We start from the raw sequence: 25,234 nt of genomic DNA, 5'->3' as shown, positions 1-25,234 counted from the left end.
ATTCTCATACTTTCCTTTCACTCTCTAGACATGGTTTCTTTTACTTTTTGAACGTATTTATAATACTTGAGATAACATCTTGTCTACTAAGTCTAATATATAGGCTTCCTTAAGGACAGTTTTTTTTTTTTCCTGTGCACCGACCAGACTTTCTTGTTCCTTTGTAGGTCTTGTAATCTTTTGTTGAAAACTGGACATTTAAAAAATATAATGTGGTCATTCTGGATATGTGATACCCCTCACTCCCAGGGTTTGTTGTAGTTTCTGTTGGTATTATTGTTTGTTGCTACTGCTACTTTTGTCTGTTTAGCGACTTTTACAAATTAATTCTGTGAGGTCTATCTTCTTTTTATTATTATTTTTTATTTTAGAGAGAGTGAGCAAGCAAGTGGGGGAGAGGGGCAGAGGGAGAGAGAGAAAATCCCAAGTAAGCTCCACAATCAGCAGAGCAGAGCTCAGCCCTGCAGAGCCCATGATCCTGGGACCATGACCTGAGCCAAAATCAAGAGTCAAACCCTCAACTGACTAAGCCACCCAGGTGCCCCATCTGTTTTCTTTATCATGTGTGGCCACTGAAGTCTGCTCAGTTCACCTGGTGGTCAGCTAATGAAACCTGAGATTTCTGATTTACAGGCAATTTCCAGATAGGTCACATAGTGACAATTCTCTGGAAATGAGACTTTTGGAGCACTCCAAACCCATTCTGCCCTCTTCCACTGGCTGCTAGTTTGCTGGTTTTCATGGCTCCCATAATGGCAAAGCTGTTGGTTTTTTTTTTTTTTTTTTTAATGTTTACTTATCTTAGAGAGAGACAGAGACAGAGCATGAGTACAGGATGGGCAGAGAGAGAGGGAGACACAGAATCCGAAGCAGACTCCAGACTCTGAGCTGTCAGCACAGAGCCTGACCTAGGGATTGAACTCATGAACTGTGAGATCATGACCTGAGCTGAAGTTGGAAACTCAACTGACTGAGCCACCGAGGTGTCCCAAAGCTGTTGGTTTCTAAGGCTATTGCAGAGGTGTGGAGAGAGGGGTGGGAATAAGGCAAGCTAAAATGCCACAGGGCTCACTGTGCTTAATGAGATTCTGCCATTTTTCTTAAACAAATGCTCCTCAGATTTTTGCAAGCCTTTGGTAAATTTCTAGAGTTCTGAAAAAATTGATTTTGACCATTTTTGCTGGTGTTCTCATTGCTTTGCTGGAGGAGCAGATTTTTCAGAGGTCCTTGCTCTACCATTCTGTAAGTGCTTCTCTCAAAGAAACATTTATAAATATCACCTTGATTCAATTCTACATTTTTTGGTTTCATTTCTACTCACATAGTACTCTTTCAGAAAATAAATCATAAAAATCAGAGGAGAGATATAAGAAAACATATTTTCTGATTTTTTAGTATTTCCCTTGTGCTATGGTGCTATGGAGGAACATGTCAGGAGCAAGGTGGACCAAAGCTGTTTCTTTCCAGAAAATAAATATAAATCCAAAAGCATGGTCTTCCTAATTCTATGCTAGTCACAAAATGGATGGGGATTGGAGACATGTTCGATAAAGGAAAGCTAGAAAAGGATATGTAATATTCCAAGAAAAGAGAGCTTTTACACCTGGATTCCCTATAGGGAAAAGAGTGGAGCTTCTATTTAATTTTTTTTAATGTTTATTTATTTTTGAGAGAGAGAGAGACAGAGCGTGAGTGGGGGAGGAGCAGAGAGAGAAGGAGACACAGAGTCCAAAGCAGGCTCCAGGCTCTGAGCTGTCAGCATAGAGCCCGACGCTGGGCTTGAACCCACGAACTGGGGGATCATGACCTGAGCCAAAGTCAGACACTTCCCCGACTGAGCCACCCGGGCGCCCGAAGAGTGGAGCTTCTAAATGGGTCAGGTATGTGATGATCACTCCACTCTGGATTTCACTTTGCCAGCACTCAGCCTATTCTCCACAGCTAGCATCAAATAGCAGACACCGAGATGAATGAGGTGCAGGACAGAACCATGATCAGTACCTTCCCCTTCTTGAGCAAAACTGGAATTGGTAAAGGGTCATGCTGACGAATAGCAGGAGATTCATTCGTGGTGAGATTCTGGGCCGAATTCCAGACACCAGTTCATTTTAGGGAGGAGTGGGAAGGAGATTTGCATTTATGACCTCACGCAGAAGCTCCAACCCCGGAGCATAAAAAGAGGTGAGTCGCAGGTATTTCCTAGTACCTGGCCCAGCCGTCTCCAAACCAGTCAAGACCATGGCAGTCCTTGGCTCCACACTGCTGCCACTCGGGCTGTTTCTATGCTTCAGACTGCTGTGTTCTTCTGCCAGCTCTGCAGGTGAAATTGACAAATGCATGTTCTTCAGTGAGGTCACCACCACTGGCCCAGGCATCATGGTCAATTCAGATGTCTATGACAGCAACAGAAACTACACAGGTGAGAAGCCGTTCTCTCTGTCGTCCTTTGCCTTCTATAGGGAGTTCATCAGAACTTCAGAGCACACCCCTCCATTCCTGCGCTCAATCACATAAAACATGTGTCTTTGACCCAAATGGGAAGTGGGGGCAGAAACAGAAAGAAAGAGAACATGTGATAGAGTTAGCTGGGTGGGGCTGTTTCTGCCTGTTCTCTGCGCAAACCTGAGCCAGGGGGCCATGACGTCCTGACACCCAGGTTAACTGAGCCCCAGCAAAAGCTCATCTGAGGCAAATTCTCCGACTTAAAGAAAATGGGCATTTTTATTATTTTCAGGGGTAGTATCTGCATCAGTCTGTAGTCTGTTCACATCCATTTGAGAGAACAATGCCCCTGTGGACGATGGCATGTTGCATGCCAGGAGGCGCTGTTCACCTTCAGTCTGTGGGAGGAAACTCGAGCAAGCTAGGCAGGGGAAGTGTTACTCTCCCACCTGGTTCACAAGCAGCCTGAAGCCGAGAGAAGTGAGGTGATGGCTCAGGGTTCCACTGCAGCAAGTAAGTGGCAGAACTGTCTGGCTCCTGAATCTTGGTCTTTCCTTCCCAATCTGATGCTTCTCTTCGAGGTGCCGAGGAACATTCTCCAAATATCCCATTTTGGATCAGCCAAACCTTATAAGTCAAGGCAGGTGCTTTCTAATTACGTTCATAATAACAACATTTAATATGGTGGTTTACAGGTATTCATGCATTTATTCCTCACAATAACCTGTGAGGCAGATACATACCACAGTCATTCCCATTTCACAGATGAGAAAACAGAGGCAGAGGTGATAGTCACTTGCTCAGGTCACAGAGCTACTTAGATGGTGGCACTGGGATAGAAACCCGAGCTGCCTAGCTTGAGACACCCGGCCCCTAACCACTGCACCATATGCCTCTCACTTAACGGTACTGAGCACTGAGACCACTCATTATGTGCTGGGTGCTGTTCCAAGGGTAAATGCTATTGTCTTCCCAGATGAGAACTGTGGCACAGGAGAGTTAAAGTTTTTACCCAAGGTCACAGGAAGGAGCACTGTTAATATCTGAACCCAAGTTAACAGCTGAGATCTGTCCAGCTCCATTCAGCCAGGCTGTCCAGCTTCGGGGACTGCTGTCTCATTACTGTGTCATCCTACTATCCTAGAACTCGACCCCAATTTTTCAGGGAGCACCAGGGTGGATATTACACCCAGGAACTACAGAGTCCAGACTTCGGCAGGAGAACGACCATGGTCTGCCTTCCCATGCTCATCCTGTCTTGTCCTTTTACCTTTTTTTTTTTTTTCCATCGGGATTGTCACTAAGGGACTCCGTTGTGACTCAGGTCACTGTATCCCACTCCTTCAGACAGTGGGTCCTATCCTACCAAGCCAGGGCAGATAATCTTATAATTCAAGATGAGGACAGGAAGGCATATGTATGACCTTATCTACAGAGAAGGACCTGGGGCAGGTCAGAGAAACAGCTACAAAAGAAATCACAGACCCCGGACTTAAGATAACATATCACAAGGTGAGGGATTCTGCTGCTGAAATCAAAGAAAAAGAAATCTATCTTGTGAAGATGTTGGGGGAGAGACATGTAGCATGGGGGCCTTCTGAAAGTAGGAAGTAGGAGAAAGAACAGTCAGGAGAGGATCCATGAGACCCTTCGAAGGGGAATACACTGTGTGAGAGGGAAATCAGGCATTTACCTAGGTGCTGGGTAGAGCAGCGGGGTGAGGAAGGAGGAGAGGAGCTCCGGTTCACCGAACACCTACTATGTGCCGGGCACTTCTCCAAGTTTCATCTGACTTCGGCTCAAAACAGAAATGTGCTAAAAGTTCTATGATAAACTGAATCACTATGTGAATGATTTAAGTTGGGAGTCAAAATCCTATGCTCACGGAGACGTGAAGTGTCAGACTCCACACCTAGGATTACACAACAAGCTCTGTGATCTCCTTGTAAGGGTGTCATTGCAGGACTCCTCTGGGATGCGGGACCTTTGGCGAGACTGGGTACATACCCACAAAGGCCAACAGCTTCTCCTTATTTTCATTTTGAATATTTTTTTAATTTCAGGGTTTGTGTCAACATTGGCAGGTCATATATAGACCACATGGCATGTCCCGTGGCACAATGGCAGCCTAGGTGTTATCTTAGGAGAGGTTTCCTAGGTTTGTCTTGGTATCAGGGAAAGAAACCTGTGATGCAGTGACAATATTAAGATTTTGCGGTGTAAGCATCAGCCTCCATTTTTCCCTTCAGTGGGCAAGAGGGATGTAACTTGCTTGCCTTTTTCCTGACCCTTCATCTTTAAGGGCACTGTACCACCTTGGGTGCACAACTTTTTAAATCAATCAGTGAGTAGTTATCTGGTACCTTCCAGGTGCCCAGCACTGGATGGGCCAGATACTGACATGGATGAAACCAAAGTATATAGTACAAACCAGGATGTAGTTAAGGACTCAATTCCATAAATATAAACATAAATGTTTCAGGACAGAGAGGGAAAGAGGGCTGAACTGGCCAGGAGGTGGGACATAGGCAGGGTCCTGGAGGGTAAGCGGGGATGGAATATGTGATGAGAAGCCAGAATCCCAGATAGGTGGTCAGACACGAACAAAGGCCAGGGCAGGTGACGGCCTGGTGCATCTGCGGAGCCAGAAGAAGGCCGGCTGCCCTGAGGGCAGGAGGGCAGAAAACACAGTGAGCCAGGCTAGGAGGACCATGAAAGCCATGTGCTGGGTCCTATAATCAAGAGAAGTGAAAATATAAAAGCAGAAATGTTTAGATCCTCTAGAAAGAAGGGCACTTGGACGGTTTTGGAGAGTACTGTATCCAGAAGGAAGTGTGTGTGGAATCTGATCTGGCTACGGTCTAAAGAGAGAAGGTGGAGGCCAGAAACCCAGATGACAGATGCCTGGGAGGGAAGAAAGGAGGCAGGAAGCCCGAGAGAGAGAGAGAGAGAGAGAGAGAGAGAGAGAGAGAGCAAGCAGAAGCAAGAGCACAGGCAAGAGCATGCCCCCAGGAGAACTGACAGACTTGGTGAAATCTGCATCGCAGAGCCCTCCACCCTGCGTATGTCTACAACAGCAGCCAGGTTCTTGCCGGGCAAGTCGGGGCCTGTGGGGTTTGGCTCAGCACACCACCCCCCCCCCCCCCGCCCCCGTGACTGGCAAAAACAAAGAGAAATGTTTTGTGCTTAAATAAATAAATAAATAACAATGGCCATTCATCCAACACCCATCACGTGTTAAAGTCTTAACACTATTCTCTGTGCTACTCCCAGGAACCTTGTAAGATAAGGTATCATGATCTCCATGTAACAAGGGATAATATCATTATCCCCAGACCTAGGACCAGCCCTGGGGCAAAGTGGGCATTCAAGAAATATTTGTGGAGTGAGTGATGAACAAGGAAACCGAGGCTGAGAGACGAAATGGCTTGCTCTTCCTAAATGTAAGAGCTACAGTTCTCATCTAGGATTGTCTGACCCTATTGTGCTACAGGCTTGATATTCTATGCTTTGTACGAAGTCTTTGAATGAATGTGAGTGGCTGACAGGGACCTGGAGAACAGCCCTTTGGCATTGAGAAATTCTTTCAGAAGGGATCTTATTATTATTTTTTTAATGTTAATATATTTATTTTGAGAGAGAGAGCTAGCTGGGGAGGGGCAGAGAGAGGGAGAGAGAGAATCTGCAGAGAGAGAAAATCTGCTGCAGCACAGAGCCTGACTCAGGGCTCGATCTCACAAACCGCAAGATCATGACCTGAGCTAAAATCAAGAGTCGGGCACTTAACCAACTGAGCCACCCAGGCACCCCTCAGAAGGGATCTTCTGAGGGAGAAAATGGACAGACTGAAACATTCTCTTGAAATTCCCTCTCCACTACCCATCAGGATGCTGGAATCTAGCCTGTGAGTGCACCCCAGGCTAGATCAACACGGAAGACTCACCTGATTGGGGAAGGTCAAGAAACCCTAGGATTATGTGATAGGTACTGGGGCTCAGAGACCCCATCCCTTCCCTCACACTTGACAATAGAGACCAAAAGGACCAGGAAATGGGCTCTGCTTTGACTTGTCACTAACAGGCCCTTATTTCATGACCGACTTCCCAGGGGGCCCACTTGACCCTTTCTCATGCATCAACCACATCTCTCCCCACTCTCCACTCACCCTGACAGAAGGGGAGAAGAGGCTATCCCCTTCAACTGGCTGATAGGAACCTGGCTCCACAGATTAAGAGCCATCCACGAGCTCACCCCTATTATACAGCAAAACCAGGGCCAGAGTACTGGTCTTCTTTTACCTTTTACTATAAAAAATTTGGAAAACACAAAAATGCACTAGGAAGAAAATAAAAATAATCTATAATCCCACTACCAAGAAATCATACTTAATATCTTTTACTTTATTTTATTTTTTTAATTTACATCCAAATTAGTTAGCATGTAGTGCAACAATGATTTCAGGAGTAGATTTCTTAATGCCCCTTACCCATTTAGCCCATCCCCCCACCCACAATCCCTCCAGTAACCCTCAGTTTGTTCTCCATATTTATGAGTCTCTTCTGTTTTGTCCCCCTCCCTGTTTTTATATTATTTTTTTCCCTTCCCTTGTGTTCATCTGTTCTGTGTCTTAAAGTACTCATATGAGTGAAGTCATATGATTTTTGTCTTTCTCTAATTTCACTTAGCATAATACCCTCCAGTTCCATCCACGTAGTTGCAAATGGCAAGATTTCATTCTTTTTGATTGCTGAGTAATACTCCATTGTATATATATATATATATATATATATATATATACATACCACATCTTCTTTATCCATTCATCCATCGATGGACATTTGTGCTCTTACCATACTTTGGCTAGTGTCGATACTGCTGCTATAAACATGGGGGTGCATGTGTCCTTTCAGAACAGCACACTTGTATCCCTTGGATAAATGGCTAGTAGTGCAATTGCTGGCTCATAGGGTAGTTCTATTTTTAGTTTTTTGAGGAACCTCCATACTGTTGTCCAGAGTGGCTGCACCAGCTTGCACTCCCGCACCATAGTTAATATCTTATATTTCCTTCCAGACTTTTTTCATCAACTTCCTTTAAAATGGGATTGTATTATATGCACATCCTATTTGTAACTTTCTTTTTGCACACTAAATTTTGATTTCATGACCTTCATCCCCCTGTCACATGCCACAGATGGCGGCTGATTGTTTCCTTGTCATTCCCTTGTAGTATGGGTTCCTGTAAATGCCAATATCAGCTCTGTGGTCCTGCGAGCAGTGGATGAGAACAACACCTCACTAGGCCTCTGGGAAAAAGCAGACGAGCTTTGCAACAGCAGCGCCCTGTATCACCTGGAGAACTTGAATGACAAGCTCTTCACAGCAAACTGGGTATCTCCTAACTCCGAAAACATAACCACAATCGAGCTACAGTAAGAACCTGTCACCGTGTGATTTGCTTTGGGCTTTTATGGGCTTTTTGCAGATGGGGTTTATGCAGTTTTACACTGACCTGAGATGGCTCAAAATGCACCCGAGACACGAAGTGGAGAATTTAGTAGCTGTGCTCTTTTTCTGCTTCACCATTCTGTCCAACATTTTACCTACAGTTCATGCGCACACACACGCACCCCCCTCCCCCCAGGGCAGGCTCAACATAGACAGAAAGATCTGGTTTTGAAGAAATCCAGAGCTAGACAGTGGTTAAAGCAAACCAAGCTAACAAACAAATGAAAACCGAATTTATTCAGGACTGTCGCAACAGAAGAACCTAAGATAGAATAAGGCTCAATTCTGAATACCATGTGGGCAAGTGGGAATTTACAGCCAAGAATCAGGATGGGGGGGTTGGGGGGGGTCATTAAGAAGAAACAACAAGGCCTGTAAGGGGGATTCTGGCTAAACTGACCTAACAGGATTCTTGCAGAAGGCAGGCCAAGGTGAGCAGATATTATCTGGGGTGGTAGAGGAGGAAGAACCAGGTGTTAGGGGTGAAGGGTGAGAGGTAATTGCTCAACTGACTTAGAAGTGTTCTTGCTGAAACCAGATTTTACAAGGAAGTGCACAGATAGGCCTGGGAGAAGGTTCTGGAGCCTGACTAAAGTTTGGTCAAGCAAAGAATCTTGCCACTGGGCACATGTTTGCATCAAATTCCAGAGGATCATTTTTTAAAACAGATTCGTTTTGAAAATGGCAAGTGTGATGATCATGTAATAACACTGGCTTCCTAGTGTCACACCAAATGGACACACTCAGATTCCGAGGCAAAGCCAGACGGCGCTCACATGCCACTTTAACAAAACGACCTTCCTCTCAGCTAGAGATGTTACCCAGGTTACTTTAGGAGCCCACGTTGAGAGGCCCTCACACTTTCAGACTGCCACTCTGTACCAAAAGGGCGGGTCTCACCATGAAGCCATGTCCCCGGTCAATAGCCACCAAGTCTCTACAGACACTGATGGTGATGATGCTGTTGAGCCATCCTGCCTTCTCCTGCCATGCCTGGGGCCTGATGGGACATGACTGGCTCTGGAGAAGTCGTTTTGCCCACGGTGACTTCTGAGAGTGGAAATGCAAGGGAGCTACTATATCCCAGCCTCCTGATGACAGCAGTCTCCTAGATTACCAAAGCTAATCAGGGCAATGACTCTGCTTACACGTCACGTCATTAAAGCCTCTACATTCCATGCAACAACAGATGAAAGACCCAACGGTGACCACCTACCACAGAAACAGCACATCCCCACAGACAGTACAGTCTCCAGACCCCTCCTTGGCCCATGCGGCTGACAAGGGGAGGGACCGGCACATATAATGGGGGTACAGACAGCAGGAAGCTCCACCGCGCTGGGTGGGGCACAAGGAGATGTGAAGAGGCCCCTGCCTCTGGGGCTCCACAATGAGTTCCGGGGACACAAGGGCCTCTGTAGAAATCATTGCAGAGGGTGAACATCACTTCCTCCAGAAAGCATTCCCTAAACCCCCAGGTCAAGTTCCAGCTCCCTGCTTTTCACCCTCAGAACTTTCACTGCTTCTTCACAACACATAGCACACCTGGGATCCATTACTTAACTCGTCCACTGATTGTTTTACTTTGTAAAAAATTTTTTAAATGTTTATTTTTGAGAGAAAGAGAGTGCGAGTTGGGGAGGAGCAGGGAGAGGGAGACACAGAATCCGAAGCAGCTCCTGGTTCTGAGTTGTCAGCAAAGAGCCTGATGGGAGGCTCAAACCCGTGGACTGTGAGATCATGACCTGAGCCAAAGTCAGATACTAAACCGACTGAGCCACCCAGGAGCACCTGATTGTTTTGTTTAAAGTCTGCCTCCCTGAAGAGACTGTAAGTGCTACAAGGATTAGAACCACGTGTGTCGCATCCACCACTGTCCCCTCAGCACCAAGCACAGTGATCGGCATGTGGTGCACACTCATTAACTGTTGAATGTATGAACGAGAGAATGGGTTGATACTGAAATCACTATAATAAGAAAAGCATACCAAGGGGGCACCTGGGAGGCTCAGTCAGTTAAGCATCCAACTCTTGGTTTCGGCTCAGATCATGATGTCACAGTTTGTGGGTTTGAGACCTGTGTGGGGCTGCACACTGTCAGCATGGAGCCTCCTTGGGATTCTCTCTGTCCCTCTCTCTCTCTCTCTCTGCCCCTCCCCTGCTTGCATTCTCCCTCTCTCCCTCTCTCTCAAAATAAATAAATAAGCTTAAAAAAAAAAACAACATACCAAGCTGTACAGATCATTTAATGAACATTGAGCACCTACTATGTGTCAGGCATTGCTGACAACAGAACCTGTCCCCATGGAGCTGGCCCTCCTGTGGCAGAAGAGGCTCACAGCAAGGCAATGCAGTTGAGGAACATGTCTCTCTAATGGAGCTCTGTGTGGGTTAATGACAATAGGGAGAAATGACTTCACAGAGGTTACTATTGAGTATATGGGCAGATGGGACCAGGACGGAGATCACAGGCAGGGCTGGCTTGGACAAAGAGTAGAGGTTCAGAGTGGTTCAAACAAAGAGCAGAGGTACATACCAGCCTGTGAGGAGTTCAGGGTGCTGAAATTGGTGGGGTGGGGGATGGACAAGAACTGGGCTGGAGCAAGACCACAGAGGATCTTAGTCAAGACAATATAGACCAGATCAGCATTTAACGATCTGCTGATTATGCTGTAGAGAACACTAAGGTTGGGATCCTCTGGGAAGGAAGAAATGGGAGCAGGACTCGTGAATTCCAGAGCTGAGGTCCTCACCACGATTTCTTATTGATTTGCCCTCCACAGAGCCTTTGCTATCAATTTCTACAACATGGCTACATTTTCTTCTCTGCAACTAAGAAGAAAAGGTAAGTTCCTCTGTGGCCTATTTACACATCTGGCAGTGATTCAGTCAGCCTGGAAAATTACTTTGTGGGTGTTCTAGAAAGTCTTCTGGTCATGATTGTCCAGATGTCAGTTGAGTCCCCCAGCACCTGAGACCTACAGAAGATGGCTCAACCCCTTATCAGATGCCCTCTGGGAAACAAAAGCCATTCCCAACATTTCTGCCAACTCCCAGGGGCCTTTAACTCTCAGTCACCTGTGGCTCCAGACTACTGCTTCCTCAGGAGCCATTATGTCTAATACTACATAGATAGATATGAAAGTCAGCTCTTTCTTTAATTTCCACAAAGAATTCCCACTCACACAAAGTCTTCATATGTATAGCAGACTCTAACCAAGGGGCTGAAGGGAAGAGGGGGAGATTTGCATAAAGAAGGGTTCATAGTGTAGAAATACTCATCCTTTCCTTCATTCTCAGAGTGGCCTCTGGCCACCACCACTACCACCAGAGACTTACACTGACCTTTCACAGGCTGTCGTCTCCAACTTCAAACCATCCTGGAGCTCCTGGTCCTTCTCCTCCCTTCTCTGTCCTCTTCCTTCTCTCCTACCTCTTTCTATGGAGCTAAAACAAATTCGAGACACTGAGGTCCAAGAAAGATAGGTAACTTGCCCAAAGCCACACAGAAAGCAAATGGCAAAACTAGGACTCATAGTCCACATCTTATACTTTTTTCCACTTTTCTTAGACTTACATCAAAACTAGAAAGACAACATTTTACTACGAATGAAGTTTTAAAATGCAAAGCTCAACCAAGAACAATAAACATTAGTCTTTCTCAAAGTCCAGATAACAAGTCTTCCTTGGGAGCCCCCCAACATGCAGTATGATGCTCATTTTCCTGCTGACTGTACATTGCAAATGTGGTCACAAGGGATATCTGTTTTCAGCAATAGATTTTAAAGTGATTCTGCCTAAGGAAACTATTACATGAATGCCTTCATGGCTTCCTTTGGTGCTTCCCCTCTGTGGAAAGACCAGGGTATTATTTTCTTCCTGAAGGGTATTTTCAAGATGAACACTCATGTAAATGCTAAGAAAGAAAGAAAAAATGTGTGTTTCTAATCAGGATTCCTTCAAGTAGTTGTGTTCAGACTTTGTGGCTCAGTGGGATACTAGAGAAACATTTGCCCTGGAGAAACACTAAATGAGATAAGACAAGGCCTCCTAACTGGAAGACACCCTCCCGCTGGGGACAGTGCTTGGGCCGGAGCAAATCACAGGATTTCTCCCTTCTTATTCTTCTATATAGTCCTCTTTGATCCATAGACCCCTGGAGGCATCATTATAATACTCCAGGTTTTCCAGGATCAGACTACCCCCAGGGCCTGGTTCTCTCTGCTTCTCTGCAAGGCAACCTCAGAGAACCCATGGATGGTCAGACCCCCACATCTGAGAATGACCAGTGCCTCTGAAACCACAGAAAGAGATTCAGGGGTTTGTACAGGGCCTCTTTGCACTTGCTTTAGGGCAGGGGTAGCCATCCTCAGGTCTGAATGATTATCTATTCTTACAAGCTTTACATGCAACCTTTGAAATTAGTAGGAAAAAAAGAAAATCATGCCATTCTGGATGATATTTGCACTGGTTGATCTAATATAACATTAAGGACATAAAGACATAGGAGGACAGACTACCCACCCAACAACAAATTCAGTAGTTGTATAAATTCCTTCCCATTTAGGATTGTGTAGACCTTAAGGGTAGAGAATCTTTCTTACTTGCATTTTGTTCCTTGACATTCTGTACCCCCTAGTTTTTAACTCATCCTCTACAAATACTTGGTAACTGAGAAGGGTCTACTGAAATTTGCTCCAGTGTTCCATCAGATTAGCCTCCTTTCCCTACTGCCCACCACCACCTCCCCCCAACAAAGAGATTGTGATGCTATTGTTTGTTTGTTTCCAGAGACGACCAGCTCCCAGATATCCACAACCAGGACAACCCCAAGCCCAAACCCAATGACAGGACACATCTCTACAACCAGAACAACCCCAAGCCCAAACCCAATGACAGGACACATCTCCACAACCAGGACAACCCCAAGGCCAAGCCCAATGACAAGACATATCTCCACAACCAGGACAACCCCACGCCTGACTCCAAGGACAACCAGCTTGGCCAACAGAACCTTCCTCTGCCCCATCACAAGTGCCATTCAGATCCTGATAGTCTTTCTCACCAGCAAACTCCTCTCCTAGAAGGAAGCTAGGAAAATAATTATTCCTGCCTCCTCTGCATCTCCTACATTGAGTTCCAAGCCAGGGCTCTGACAGGTGTGCGAATGAAGACTTTACATTCTCAAATGTACAACTCTACTGCCACTGCTTTGGACAAAAAAACAGAGACTTGGGATCACTTGGTGGAGGGTAGCTAGTTCACTCACTGGTGGACGTGTAGCACACAGATGTTCAACTGGATCTCTCAGGACACAAATTAGGGTTTTTTGTGGTTTTTGGTTGTTGTTGTTGTTAACTACTTAGACCTGGTCTGGGTGTAACCTGGAATTCTGGCTTTCGATTTCACATGCTGACAGCCAATTCCATGACCAATGTAAACTTCTGTTCGCTGCCAAATGATTTCTCCACGCCCCAGTCTCTGTGGGAAAAAACCTTTCCTCACTTTCAAGATGATCTCAGATTTCTGACCAAACCCACTCAGGTTACACAGAGGTTCTATGTCTCATGTCACTCAACAAGGAAAGGAGAAAGGAATAGCCCTGATGCTATTGGCCACACCAGTAGCATGTGAAGGGCTAGAAAAAAGGAATGTACCAAGTCTGAGCAACCTAGAATGGGGAATTACTATGGTATAAAATACATTATCTTTTTGTCATACCAAATAAGCTATATTTCAAACAAGAATAATGAATGTGTTAAATCCAAATACAAGTCTTTAGTGAGTGGTTACTCTAAAAGTACAAAATGCTATCTGATATTACTCATGTATGTGAACATTAAAAAAAAAAATTAACAGAACAGTAGAAGTGTCTATGTTTTCAAAGACAGATCCAAGGGTAAAATTTTCCCAAGTTTATTTTCCTCAAGTTACAAACTGGTCATTTTTCCCCTAATGGTAATTTCCACTAAGCAAAGGGCAAAATATTTACAGTACTCATAACATAATGTAAAACCAAAAGAAAGCATAGGGTTTCCCATAGTACCCTGATGGTAAGCAACAAAGTTTTCTTTTAATAATTATCCTAAATTCCAGGATGCCAACATCAAGCACCTAGCCTTCCTTGGGGACAGCTTCTGTCAATTTCTTCCCCTTCCCTGAGAATAGGCCATACTTTCCTACTTGTAGGTTTTTAACTTTTGTTGAGATCTGGACGTGGTGAAGGTTATAACGCAGTGACTCTGGAAATCAGACTCCCCTGCCCCTCCCAGGGCATGCTGCTGCTTGTTGAGAGCCTCCGTCCATCTGTTGAGGGATCTCTCAACTCCTCTGGGCAGACTCCACTCTTTTACTTGTTTAATTTTTTTTAATGTTTGTTTATTTATTTATTTATTTATTTATTGAGAGTCAGAGGGGGGAGGAGGAGAAAGCCAGGAAGGGGCAGGGAGAGAGAGGGAGAGAAAGAAATCCCAAGCAGGCTATTAGGCTGTCTGTGCTGTTGGTGCAGAGCCTGACATGGGGCTTGAACCCACGAACTATGAGATCATGACCTGAGCCAAAGTCAAGAGTCAGATGCTAACTGACTGAGCCACCCATGCGCCCCGCAGACTGTGCTCTTTGTTGAGTGTGGTCACTGACATCTCTGCTATATTATCTCAGCAGTCAACTAGTAACCTCATAGATTTTCTTACATGTCAAAATTTAGCAGCCTCTTTCTTCATTAAGCATTCCTCTAATAGCTGGAAGTTTTTTTTATATTAGATCCTAGAGTTTGTAGAGAAAGTTCACTGACAGTTTTTGCCAGCAGAATGGTTTCGGCAGTGGACAGACCAATTCCTGGAGCTCCCCATTCTGCCACTTTCTATGACATCACTGGTAGCCACCATTAGTATACGCCAGGCGCTGTGCTAAAACACCTTAAAAGCACCATCGCAGATAATCGTCACAAGAACCCTATGAGACAGAGCTGTTTTACAGATAAGGACACTCGGGCGGAGAGAGAGAAATAATTTGCCCAAAGTCACTCACTGAATAAGTAATGAAGCTGGGTTTCTACCATTTTGGAACCTGCACCATAAACAAGGACACTCAAAGGGCCCCCTGTGTGGCTTCTACATGCCCTGGCATCCTCCAGGGCACCTGGCTCCCCAAGGTCATATGACAAGAAGAGGGTATGGAAGGTATGTGTGTCTCTCAGGGACACAAGCAGGCTGTGTGTTCCCACAGTCCTCCACGCCCCACTCTCTGCTGCCACCTGTAAGATAAACTGTGATGACCCAAGACCCAACAAGTTTCATGTATACCTGTCATGGGCCAGCCTGGCCTCATCTCAGGTTCGGTGTGGAAGATGTGACAACAACTGGAGGCTCAGCAAAAATATTCTCTTGAGTTGGAAAACTTTTAGACTCGAAGAAGTCTGGGAAGAGCTGAACTCAGACACGCAACACAGAGGTAGCTGTGCGAGAGTACTGGGTTCGGAGGCAGGAAGCCTGTTAAATTCTAGTCCGGCTACTAAGTAAAAAAGTGACCTTAGGTAAGTGGCTTTACCCTCGTCTGCTTCGGTTTGCATCTGTTACACACAGGGTTGCCCAGGTGGTATCTGAGCCTTCTTGCAGGTAGGTCTCCATTTTGATTTCTCTGTCACATCCAGACCTAGTTCTAAGGGTCTAGCTAGAGACGGTAAGTCGGTGCTAAGTCAGTGATGCTTTATGCCACGTCTGACTGATTGGCAGACACTGCTGGGAGCACTGCTGAGGAGGATTCTGAAGCAAAAGCCAGGCTCAGAAATAGTGTCGTATTCAACAAGTATTATCTTCCTTGGGCTCAGGAGGCAGGACTGAGTGTCAGGGGACCCAGGTATCTGCCGTCCGTAGTCCCTAAAGTGAATCCAGTGAGTGGCTACAGAACAAGAGTAAAGGGATGATCAAGTACGTACATTCAGTCTAGGAACAGCTAACTCTGATCGTCACTACCAGGGAGGTGACTCACACAAGGAAAACAAAGGCATACAGGCAACTCCAAGGAAGCCCACAGGTGGCACCTCAAGCAGAGAATAAAGAGGTGAACAAAAGATAGACTGTTTTCACTCCCACACTCACTTGCCCAACCTTGTTCTTCCACTTTTATGTTTTCTTGTTTGCGGCTTCGTGTTTTGTGAACTCGATGCATTCTTTTTTAAGTTTTTTTTAATGCTTATTTATTTTTGAGAGAGAGAGAGAGAGAGAGAGTGGGCAGGGGAGGGGCAGAGAGAGAGGGAGACACAGAACCCGAAGCAGGCTCCACACACCCAGCTGTCAGCACAGAGCCCAACGCGGGGCTGGAACTCACAGACCTCAAGATCATAACCTGAGTTGAAGTCGGATGCTTAACTGACTGAGCCACCTAGGCACCCCTCAAAGCATTCTTATCCTGTGTTAGAAGCAGCAACTGACTACCCATTTAAGAGAAGTGATCATCCATTCTGAGGAAGTAGGTGAGAAAACTGCTATCTTCCAAATCCCATTACCTCAAAGACATTCATTCACACACCGGAAAAAGTCCCGAGCCTGGTCAGTGGTCCAGGTATCACAGCAACTATTCAGAGCGGGAAGAAAATTCAGAACAGGCAGAACATTCAGATATTACCTTATTATCTATCAACCTCCACGTTACTTTTTAAAATAAATGTTTAAAATATTCATAATTAACTGAAACATTTTTATTTCACACGAGAGGTAGTTCAGCAATTGTCTTAAAGCCTAATTTCTGAGACCAGACTGTCAGGGTTCAATTTCATTTAATTTTACCCCTTGTTAGTTGTGGGGCCCTGTACAAGTTACTCACCTTCTATGTGACTCAGTTTCTTCATCTGTTAAAATAGGGTGAAATACAGTAGCTACCCATAAGCTGTTGTGGAGATTAAATCAGTTAACATATACAAAGCATTTGGAACAGTACCTGGTACAAAGTAAGCACTGTATAATTATTTAATGCCTAGAAAAAGCATTACAAATGATACATTGATGTACAAGAAAGCCAAGTATTATTCCAATATAAATTTGTACAAATAAAACGGTACCTATAACAAGGACTAAAAGTACTAATTTGTAATTCTTATAAGAAATGGCCAATGTCTGACTTCCCACAATCTTTCTCCCTCCAGCCCCACCTTCACCTTCACACTTCAAGCTTCTAAGTAAAATGTCTCCTAGCACACTGGGTCAGCTCCTTTCTTCTAGAGAAACTAAACAATGGGTGAGGAATTGAATTACTCCACATAATAAAGAGTTAGGAGGGAAGGTGAGAAGAAAAAGCAAGAGTATCATAAGGATTGGCACAGAAAGGAGCTTCTGGAGGCTGAACGGAGAGGCCAAGGGATTTCCCAACACCTGGTCTTGGTTACAAACCATTTCTGTCTTAATGTCCTTCCAGAGATACAAATGAAAATTAGAGCAGTGCCTGGGTGGCTCAGTCGGTTAAGCGTCTGACTTCAGCTCAGTTCATGATCTCGCAGTCCCTGAGTTCAAGCCCCATGTCGGGCTCTGTGCTGACGGCTTGGAGCCTGGAGCCTGCTTCAGATTCTGTGTCTCCCTCTCTCTCTGTCCCTCCCCTGCTCACACTCTGTCTGTCTGTCTGTCTCTCTCTCAAAAATAAATAAACATTAAAGAAAAAAAAGTGAAAATTAGAATTATTTTACTTCTGATAGCTGGACTATATTTCTTTGACTTTGGACCAGCAGTGAAACTGGGACATATGGACTCACCCTGCACCCAGCCCTGCTTTTATGTAAGTTATATCTATGTATATAGATAGAATGAGGTTAAATATATATACCTGGTAGAAATAGGAAATAATTTAACATATGCAAAAACTACACATTTATCTATGCATATGCATATAACCTGTATATAAAAATAACTTCAGACTCAGATGCTTGAGTCCAACAAACTCAAAAAGCATTTGGCTAAATTAACAAAATATGTAGACAGAGCACATTTAAAAACCTTGGGAAATTTTCTGGATAGTTATTTTAATTGAGTATGTTTTTCTTTCTTTTTTGTTTTTTTAAGACAAACAAACCTAGGTTCAAATCCTAGCTCCTTCACTTAATGAGTGACTCTGAACAAGAGTCCCTTAATCTCCTTAGATCCCAGATCTCTCACAGTGAATTGGAGCTGAGCTGACTCATGCCTCGAAGGGCCACCAGTGATGGAGATGCTGGACACATAGCGGTAGGCATGATGTTAATTCACAATAAGTCAACACATGCCAAGAACCTTAAGTTAGTTAACTACCCAATCTCAAATGAGGGTGGAAAACATTATATGCCATAATCTGGTCAGGTTGCATTTGTTTCCTCTTCTAAACACAGTTTTCTCCTTCAAGAATAGAGCCTTCAGGGGTGCCTGGGTGGCTCAGTCGGTTAAGTGTCTGACTTTGGCTCAGGTCATAATCTCACAGTTTGTGAGTTCGAGCCCCGCATCAGGCTCTGTGCTGACAGCTTGGAGCCTGGAGCCTGCTTCTCATTCTGTGTCTCCTCCTCTCTCTGCCTCTCCCCTGCTCAAGCTCTGTCTCTCTCTCTCAATAATAAATAAACGTTAAAATAATTAAAAAAAAAAAAACAAAACAATGGAGCCTTCAGATCATGATCTCAGGGTTGAGATAGAGCTCTGTGTTGGGCTCTGTGCTAACAGCATGGAGCCTGCTTGGGATTCTCTCTCTCTGCCCCTCCCCTGCCCAAAATAAATAAACTTAAAAAAAAACAAAAAACAAAAGATTGGTGGGACACCTGGGTGGCTCAGTCGGTAAAGCATGTGACCCTTGGTTTCTGCTCAGGTCATGATCTCACATTACATGAGTTTGAGCCCAGTATCGGGCTCTGCACAGACAGTGCAGAGACTGCTTGGGATTCTCTCTCTCCACCTCTCTCTCTCTCTCTCTCTCTCTCTCTGCCTCTCCCCCACTAGCTCTCTCAAAATAAATAAATAAACCTAAAAGAAAAAAAAGAATGGAGCCTTAACTTTCTCCCTAGTACTCTGGGAATTACTCAAAGTTATTATGGCAACAAAACTGGGCCCTTGTTTGCTAAAAAACAGGTAATTGCCTCAGTGTTGCCACAGATCTATTAAGTTCTGTGCTCTACAAAAAACCCTGTTCTTAGGGGCCAAACAGATGGAAAGATAAGAGGCACTCTTTGCAATACCAGCTGAGGCTCTCTCTGCCTGGGGCAAACCTACTCTCCAAGAGCTGGGACAATGACTACCCACCAATCTTGAATTTATTATAAAGGGAGCACTTGTCAGTGCACTCCTGTATAAGGGCTGCTACCCAACGATGGTGTGGTCGTGAGGACAGCAGTTTATTAAAAGATCCTTCATTGGCATGGTCTAGCTTGTCTTTACTTAAAAGAGTAGTCAAGGACTAAAACAAAACTGACCCACAAAAGGAAACAGAAAATTTCCAGGAAGATAAAATTTGCCATATAAATAGGTTTTGACAAATACTTAGGGGATCTAATTTTATTCTGTGATGGTTGTTCTCTGAGATGAAACACATAAAGAGTAACACCTATCTGAAGTATACTCACAAAGTTTGATATTAAATCTCAAAGTTTTTACCAAACCAGGTTCCACTATTTCTGTAGAGATGGCAGGCATGTTCACTCATTCAATGACTAATTATTCAGCACCTGCTGGGTAGTGGGCACTAGGTTAGGTCCTGGGGAAACACGAATAATAACACAACGGCGCTCTGGCTTTCATGAAGCCAACATCCCCGTGATTGGGAAAGACAGTAAACTAGTAAGCAAAATAAATGAGACAAAAGGAAATACAGATAAAAGTTTTGACACTGCAAGAAAGGGGAGTGTGTAGGTATTATAATAGAAAATAACAGAGGATTTCTACCTACACAGGCTAATCAAGGAAGGCTTCTTTAAATGGGGGTACATCTAGGCTGGGGTCTGGAGAATGATGGGTTTTATGAAGAGGTAAGGGGGTGGGGGTAAGGGGCAGCATACCAGGCAGAAGGGCAGAAAATACAAAGATCTGGAGGCTGGAATGAAACTGGAGTGCTTTAGGACTTGAGAAAAGGCCAATGTGACAATGTGACAATGTGACAGCTGGAGGCTGGGGATATGCAGTGGCTGCATCATACGGAGCAGAAAGTTTGGATTATATTTTAATATTAAAAGGAAGCTTTCAAGGGGTGACACGAGAGAGGGGAAGAACTAATAAAGGATTATGGAAGAGAACCAAAGAGGAAGCAGGAGGCCAGCGGAGAGGCCAAGTCAATAATCTAGGCAAGAAATGGCAGCGGTTTGGACTGGGGTCAGTGGCACTGGAAACGGAGAGACCAAAATCACTGCACATTTTAGAGGAAGAACTGACAGAGCTTTCCGACAGATTACAAGTAAAAGATAGGAATCCAGGACAACTCCCAGATTTCTGGCTTGAAAAATGAATGGATGGTATCGGCATTTTTAGGGAAGACTGGTGGAAGAATAAATTCTGAAGGAGGAATCAGAAGTTCACTTTTGGAAAATGGTGAACTTTGAGATGCCCGTGAGACACCCATCCATGGTTCCATCTGCAGGCAAATAAAACTCCAAAAGGTAAAAGGCAACACTAGCCCTTCTATTTCTTCAGGTTGTCATCAGTCACAGGGCTCGTATTTACTAAGACATTTATGAAAAATGAAAAAAGGTTTTTAAACTGAGTTCATACTTACAGTAAGTTGGGAGTTTTCACTAATAAACTGGCTGGCCAAAGCTGACCTTGGGCAGATGTACAGAGAACTTGTTTCTTGGGCATCTTTAAGAATGTAAGCCTGGGATGGTGTTTCTTTAGCCAACAATCAGAAGACAAAACAGGGCAGTATTTTAATTCTTTATTTTCTTTTATTTTTTATCGTTTATTTATTTTGAGAGAGAAAGCGCGAGTGTGCGCACACACAAGCTGGGTAGGGGCAGACAGAGGAGAGACAGAATCCCAAGCAGGCACCACACCATCAGAGCAAAGCCCGATGTGGGGCTCGAGCCCACGAACTGTGAGATCATGACCCAAGCCAAGATCAAGAGTCGGATGTTTAACCGTGTGAGCCTCCCAGGCGCCCCTAATTCTTTTCGTAATGGTTAATACTCCCGTCTTGACGGTGACAGAATGCAGTGGGGGCAGGTGGTTGGCTTCTGAAGGAAGCAAACCAACTGACAAGCTGCGTGAAAGCCTCACTGCTGCTCCGAAAACCCTTGCGGTGCACGAACCACACTCCCTCACTTTTCTTTTGTGGTGACAGCAGTTCTCTCTGCAGCTATGTGGAGACTGCGTTTGTCTGGGACATTCTCCAAAAGTGTCTTGCAACAGAATCTTGCTATAAAGTTAAATTGTGTGAAACTAACAATGATTTTTCTGTGTGCAAGGGAGGCTAGAAATATCCCAGACATAACAAAAGCAAAATGAGCACAATCTGTTTCCCATCTTTAAAATAATTCTATTTCCAAGAGGAATGTACAAGTTTGGAGTTTAAAAAAACAAAACGGACACTTACCATAGATCTAGTCTATTAGTGGCCTCATATGCACAACTGATCATATTCTGGCCATTTTTACAACCCATTGGTGGCGACTGCATCCATTCAGGCAACACAAATGATAGCTGAGTTCTGGTCATTCTGTTCATAGCGATATGGTCAATGTAACTTTTCTCAACATCTCACTTTAGAGTTGGTTTTAATTTTAAAGTGCTTCAAAGAGCTTTATATGGGGGCATCTGGGTGACTCAGTTGGTTAAGCATCCAACTTCAGCTCAGGTCATGATCTCACGGTTTGTGAGTTCAAGCCCCACGTGGGGCTCTATGCTGACAGCTGGGAGCCTGGAGCCTGCTTCAGGCAGATAGGTCACTGGCCCACTACCCCTGCAGGATGGTCACACAGATTCTGTGTCTCCCTCTCTCTGCCCCTCCCACCACACACCCTCTATCTCTATCTCAAAATAAATGAACATGAAAAAAATATTTTTTAATTAAAAAAATAAAGGTATTTATATGTATCTACCCACAAAACCCACGAGTTCCACTGGAAACAACCACTGCTGATACTCACTCCTGCAAAAGGAAATGTGCTTTATTCCCCTGCCGTCAAAAAGAGCATGACAGACAGCCCCTGCCTAGCTCCCCAGCCTCCTTTCCTGCTCTCCTCCTCGTCATACTTCACACACTAGAACGTACATGGAGTCCTCTCCCTCCAGTGTGGTGTGGATTTAGTGACTTGCTGTTAAGTAACAGAATCTAGAAATGTGACTTGCTTACCAGACTGGGACCCCCACTGTGCTGGTGAGAGTGCTCACTGGCAGCACACCCCTCCCTGCCCTCTGGCCTGCTCATGCAGAGGAAGCAAGCTGCTCTATGCAGGCGCCCCCATGGCAGGCAAGGGAGGAAGGAGCTGAGGCCTCACACCAACAGCCCCGTGAGTGAGTGAGCCAGAAGTCGACCCTTCCTAATCCATCCCCGAGATGACTGCAGCCTGTGAGTGACCCTGGGCCAGAGGTCCCAGGGGAGCCACCTCCAGATTTCTGGCACATTCAAACTGTGAGATAATCATGTTTTGAGCCCTTCTGTGGGGGTAATCTGTTATGTTACAGTAGATAACTAGCCCACTCCCCCTGCCGGGTGGTCACAAAGATAACGTAAGGTAAATAGAAAGGGTTCAGCACAATGCCTGAGGCCACAGGAGGCAGTGCACTACCTTAGCTCTACCCTCCCTCCCTGTCACTCCATCCCTCCTGCTCCACGAGCATCTGGCCACCATCACCTCCCCTCTGGATCCCCACAAATGCTCTGCAACTGGTTTTCCTTGCTTCCCTGTGTCCAGCTGGTGATTCTCCTTAAAAAGCAAACAGAAACTTCAACAGCTCCCTATTGCTCAAAGGACAGAAACCAGATGGATATTCAAGGCCCGCAGACTGTCCCCATTCTGTATTTCCAAGCTAGCTACCCATTACACACTCACACTTCATGACTATTCTGTTTAAGATCAATCTATTCACTTCATCCCAAATACACTTTGTCCATTCCCACCACGAGTGGATGTGTGCCCCTTCAGTACGTGTTCCTGCTTTTCTCTGGATTCCAAAGGCCACCCTCCTATCCCATCACTTTCACTACCATTCAGGACTGACCTCCCTACTAAGCTTTTCCAAATGTCACCACCCCAGAATAATCTTCTTCTTTCTCTAATTTATTATGTACTCCTTTGGTATTTAAAATCACAGAGATATAAAATCTGAGAACAGGCAGAAGCAACTTCAGAAAGCCTCAGGTCCAATCATTCATGTTATGGGCAAAGAATCTGAGGCTCTGAGATGAGAGGGACACAGCTGAACAGTGGCAGCACAAGGACCAGGATTCAAGCCTCATCGTGTTATTCAATTCTAGAAACATTTACCAAGGGGCCGTTATACATAAGGTACTACAAAATTTCAACAGTTCCTACCAATCTGCCATTCATTTATTTAATCAAACAAAAATTACTGAGTGCTATTTACTAGATACTGTGCTTCTTTTTTTTTTTAATTTTTTTTTCCACGTTTATTTTTATTTTTGGGACAGAGAGAGACACAGCATGAACGGGGGAAGGGCAGAGAGAGAGGGAGACACAGAATCGGAAACAGGCTCCAGGCTCTGAGCCATCAGCCCAGAGCCCGACGCGGGGCTCGAACTCACGGACCGCGAGATCGTGACCTGGCTGAAGTCGGACGCTTAACCGACTGCGCCACCCAGGCGCCCCTAGATACTGTGCTTCAAATAAAGACTTTGTCCACAAGGAATTCAGGGCGGTGAAAAATCCAAAAAGGTAAAGCAACAATTACAAAACAGCTTGATAAGGTCTCTGACAGCAGGTTCTAGGGAGGCAGAAGAAAACCACCTATATACTATCTTTGGTCCTGCCCTCATTCGCTCACCCATTCAGTGTGATAGACAGTCAGACAGACAGACTTCTCACTTTCCTAAGGAAAGTAAGTAGAAAAAAAAAAGGTTCTCTTGAAGCAACTCATGAACGACAAACCCCTGCCATGTCTACGCTACTATGAAAAGTAATGTTTTTCTAATATGATATCAGATCTATAAAATTAGATTTATTAAGAAAAAACTTGAAATATACATACATTATTCCATTACCCTGTTTTTAGAGTCTGTGTTTTGGAGTCAGACAGACCCTGAGTGTCAGACATTCAGTCTGCTGTTTATTTGCTGAGTGATCTTAGACAAGCAGTTTAAACTCACTGAAATTTAATTTTCTCATCTGTAAAATGGGAATGATACCCACTTTTCATGGCATTTGTGGGAATTAAAATCCTGTCTTTTAAATAATCAATACAGAATATACAAGTATAAGTAACAAAAATTGTGCTTAATAACTAAAACACATTCAAATATCATTAAATGGGCACGGCATTATTATCAAAATTTATCAAAATATCCTTTAGTTACTAACTGTCCAAAACAAAAGGATACCTCTCTGAAAATTTTTCTAGTAGTCACTGCACAAGTTTTTTTCTACTATTTCCAGGCAGCAACATTCTGAGAATCCATTGTGTGCTAGTTGCTATGTGGAGAGTGAAATAAAACCCTACATTTAAGAAGTTTAGAATACAAATGAGAACACTTCTTTGTGCGAAGCAAGCAAATCCTTTCTTGCGGATTTAGTCATCAAGAAAAGATACCAGGTGCCAAGAATATAGTTCAACTGAAGCAGGTAAGTTTAATGTTAAGAACAAAATGGGATCCATTAGGAAAAACTATATGTAAGAGATGAGTTACAGTGTAAGATATCCTTTTCACGTTGATTATTTTAATAGGATTTAATTCATATGATTATTCTTCAGGTTTCTGAATTAAAATTGTTCAGGTGGCCATAAGGTCTGGAAACATAGACAATTATACATAATAAATAGTTTACTGATATTCCAATAAATGTTCAATGAATGTCCTGTTCCTCACTAGCAATTCATAGTTCAACTATGCAAGCTGTGCAAAACTGCCTTGAACAGTGTGCACTAAACCGGTATTTCCATCAATCCTTGTATATGCACTTACAATGCATCACCTAAAGTGACTGTATGCCTTATTTTCACTGAATAATCTTGTGCCCTTAGCACACCTGAGAAGTAATCAAGAAGTGTATGTTGTCTGTTTTCGGACTATGTGGCTACCTATATATATATTTTTTAAGTTTCACCTACTGTAAGTCTTATAAACATTTTTGCCATTCATATTTATACCAAGGAAAAAATGAATACTAAAAAATGAGA

The 25,234-nt window shown here is 44.2% G+C and overlaps 1 long non-coding RNA gene across 1 annotated transcript; it reads left to right on the top strand.

The window, feature by feature from the left end:
• The first annotated feature begins 5,858 nt into the window (after nucleotides 1–5,858).
• Nucleotides 5,859–12,978, top strand: LOC123600666. Its single transcript, XR_006713729.1, has 3 exons — nucleotides 5,859–5,897; nucleotides 10,733–10,794; nucleotides 12,741–12,978. It is a non-coding gene; the product is annotated as an uncharacterized LOC123600666 (long non-coding RNA).
• The last annotated feature ends 12,256 nt before the right edge of the window (nucleotides 12,979–25,234 follow it).

The sequence above is a fragment of the Leopardus geoffroyi genome, chromosome D1 (genome assembly GCF_018350155.1).
Source record: "Leopardus geoffroyi isolate Oge1 chromosome D1, O.geoffroyi_Oge1_pat1.0, whole genome shotgun sequence".
NCBI classification, from domain to species: Eukaryota; Metazoa; Chordata; class Mammalia; order Carnivora; family Felidae; genus Leopardus; species Leopardus geoffroyi.
This window is presented reverse-complemented; position numbering and strand designations above follow the sequence as displayed.